Source organism: Austrofundulus limnaeus, unplaced genomic scaffold (assembly GCF_001266775.1).
Source record: "Austrofundulus limnaeus strain Quisiro unplaced genomic scaffold, Austrofundulus_limnaeus-1.0 Scaffold207, whole genome shotgun sequence".
NCBI classification, from domain to species: Eukaryota; Metazoa; Chordata; class Actinopteri; order Cyprinodontiformes; family Rivulidae; genus Austrofundulus; species Austrofundulus limnaeus.
The window spans coordinates 899,137-902,535 of record NW_013952609.1 but is presented as its reverse complement, the minus strand read 5'-3'; the positions used below and the strand labels follow the sequence as shown (position 1 = coordinate 902,535).

At 42.6% G+C, this 3,399-nt stretch overlaps 1 protein-coding gene and 1 long non-coding RNA gene across 2 annotated transcripts in view; one reads left to right on the top strand and one right to left on the bottom strand.

The window, feature by feature from the left end:
- Positions 1 to 3,399, top strand: part of meox2a (mesenchyme homeobox 2a) — a 15,619-nt gene that overhangs the window by 2,478 nt on the left and 9,742 nt on the right. The gene's annotated exons all lie outside the window — the stretch shown is intronic.
- LOC106524963 (uncharacterized) overlaps positions 1,224 to 3,399 on the bottom strand; it is a 15,597-nt gene continuing 13,421 nt past the window's right edge. The window contains exon 2 of the long non-coding RNA XR_001311049.1: positions 1,224 to 2,266. This is a non-coding gene — a long non-coding RNA (uncharacterized LOC106524963). The remainder of the gene's footprint in view (positions 2,267 to 3,399) is intronic.

Sequence of the window (3,399 nt, the reverse complement as noted above, 5' to 3'; positions counted from 1 at the left end):
AATTAAAGCTTTATAAAGTGTTTAGAAACATTAATAATCTATTTATAAGGCAATAATAAATTATTTATAAAGTGATGTTTAGGAGGTGGTGGWACATTTCATTTTATTTTGAATCCGTGCGAATTATAGACTTTATGGTTAATTTTTAATGTTTAAATTAAAAAAACATGCTCTAACACTCGTGTGATTTTTAGAGATTTTCTTTTATTTTGGCTCGTGTTCAGACAAAGATCACCTCCTCGATGACCTGCAGATTATTTCCAACCTTGCAGTCAGCACCCTGATCAATCACAGCTCGACAAACGAGCGTTCGAGTCCTCGCTGGGAACGTGATCTTAGCAGAAACGCGTCCTCGCCGTTCTCCCTGTCCTTTTGAGGACGCCGGGGCCTGGCCTGGCCTCGGCGCTGACATCCTTTAAAGGCCTCTTTTGTTGTCACATCCTACGTGATCAGAGATGTTGTTCAGCATGGTGTTTGAGGGAGTTTAATCGTCCTGACGGGCCGGCTGTTCCTGCAGTCCTCAGCTGCTTTATGAGCCCACGTTTGCAAAATATAAACTGAACGACTCTTGGCTGGCTTCATTAATCCGCCCCCGAAATGCAACTGGAAATAATTTGATTTATAATCCACATAATCACTCCAGATGTGATGGTTATGGGAGCGGAACAATAAAAATATTATATATATAAAGAAAATGCCAAAATTGTGTAAAAAAAGGCTAAAAGCTAATTTTCAGTTTTATTTATTCTGCTCTAAATATCCCATCATCTGCATGGAAAAAGTTGCAATCACACATCGAGTTCAGCACGCCTCTTCAGCTTTTCTTCTCGTTTTTTTTAAATCACTCTCAGCTTCCAAACTCTCCTGCAACGTTAGATGAGCTGCATTCTCACCACAGTTACACCAATCACACTGATTATGGGGGCTAACTACGCTGCTGACTCAGTCAGCTGTCTAAATATCAGACCACTGCCTTCTGCATGAGATAGAGCCCCGGTTAGGTTTCAGCATCTGGACCAGGAGCTCGAAAGGAAACCTGAATTTAGCTCCAGAAGTAAAAACAAAACCTGAGAGCTCATTTCCATAAAGGTTTCTGCTCTGTTTTAACCCCCCAAACATGACTCTGCTTCTAACGCCGACTTGTGCCTGTTTCCTGAAAGCGAGGCTGCAGGGTGAGCTAATGAGATGAGTCAGGGGGTTTTGGTTTCAGGGTAACCTGCTCCTTTTTTTTTTTTTTTTTGTGAGCATGCCCGGGAGGTTTAGGTCTCGTAAGGGCAGGGTGTCTTTGCTGAGCTGTGGGAGGGGTCGTCCTTTAAAAAGTTTCCCGAGTGGAACAATAAAAGGTGCTTATTTMGTCAAGGCATTGTTGTAAAAACAAGCAGAAGTGCTGCAGGCCTCAGTGACACAGATTTAGTTGAACTCAGGGAAAGTGGTTTTAGATTTGTGTTGTTTATTCTGTCTGCCAATCAAATAAATGTAAGAAATCCCTTTCAAACAAATAACGCTGGTTAAAAAAACAGTAGTTTATTGGTTTTAGCATCCATTTGCACTTTTTTTCTCCCCATGAGGGTCCCTTTTGAACTCTGCCAAGTTCATTTGAGAACCCTTAAACTTCGTGCCTTYTCTGGGTGTGTGGATTTCTCTCATATTATTCCTCCCTTTTTGTGGAAAGATGAAAGTTACAGCCGGGACCTAATTGCTGCGGTGCAGCGGCTGCGCCATAAAAGCCCCGCCGCTCGTTTTAACTCCAGGCCCGTTGGTCTGAAGCGGCCGGCCTTTATTTCTTTTTTACGTGACGTCTGCGTGAAGCGAGAGGGTCAGCCGGTCTGAGGACGAGCTTCGGGCGGACGCTTGTCATTCAGAGTGTGAAATTACAGGGAGGGAAAGACGGGGGGGTCAAAGGGCAGCTGGACGCGGGCTTCATGTCGAGAAATGTTAGGTTTTATTTCGTTAAATTTATGGAGGAATTCTTGTAGTTTATGTTTCTGTCTGTTTCTGGCTCTGAATTTGTGCCAGTGCTGCACAAATGTAGCTTTATCTTTTTCCTTCGACTGTATTTTGGCCGTTCTGGAAAACCTAAACGTGATGAAACGACAGAAGTGACAGGGCTCCACGAGAGGAGAAACTTTAGTCGTGGCTTCACACTTTGTACCTTTAGCAAGCGTGGAGGAGAGCCGCAGGACTGTTTACAGTTTTCCTTGACGCAGGGTGATCACATCCTGCAGGAGATGAGTTTGCGTGCAGCTGTGGCCGTCCTCAGGTCCATCTGAAGTGTGTCCAGCAAGAAAACCACAAAAAGCTGCTTAGAAAAGGAACAATTTGAAAGGCAAATAGAACACGAGTGTTTTCTTTGGAAAGTTTGATTTTGGAAATACAAATAATAAAAAAGCAAGATTTAATGACAGAAGGCTGTAAAGTTTTTTTTAAGCAGGAGTTTAATCTGTATGTCAGTAAGACTCACAGATTCTCTGCTGCCTGAACATGACGGTGGAGATAATGTTTTTATTAAAGTCTGAATGTTTGAACAAAATGTGTCATAAATCATGAAAACAATCAGTGGATACTGAGACAACTGATCACTTTAGCCTGCACAAAAACAATTTAACTAACCCTTAATTAGTACTTGATGCAGTTCTGCTCTGCTCAGCTGCCCAGTTCACCTCCGTTTGTTTGCACCCCAATTTATACAGCGTCCACCCCACCCTGCTCCGGTCCAGTACCCCACCCTGCTCCGGTCCAGTGCGAAGCACGGAGGTCTGAGAAGCGTGTGAAGGAAATGCGAAATTGTGTAATAAATCCAGTGATAAATGTGGATTCCTGAGAAAAATAATTTATTCTGTGGAAGACGGACTCCAAACAGCTAAAACTGCATCGCTGTCGTCTTTCTGAAACGTCTGATTTCAAAATAAATTCATGTGTTCATATGCTGCACGATATGTTGCCGTCTGCTTCCTAAACAGTCAATATATTCTGACAGCATMTGTGTAGAAATATATCCACATATTTATTAATYTAGCTGGGATTTCTGCAAAAATTAGTCTGCCTTTGATGAATRATTTTGAAACTACGGATGTTGTGCTTGTTCCTTTTCCTGTTGGTGCGACGTGATCTTTATAGTTTGACTCCAGAGCAGCTCTGGTGTCCGGCAAAAACAGGATCAAATCTAATTTTGGCAGAGCCAGTGTGAATACTCTCATTGATTATAATGTTTGTGTATTTACTGCAGAGGTCGGATCAGACCAGACCGGTGTAAATGGTAAACGGTTAATGGACTGTACTTWTATAGCACCTTTRTATCCATCCAGGACACTCAAAGCGCTTCACACTACAGGCATTCACCCATTCACGCACACATTCACACACTGATGATGGCAAACTACAATTGTAGCCACAGCTGCC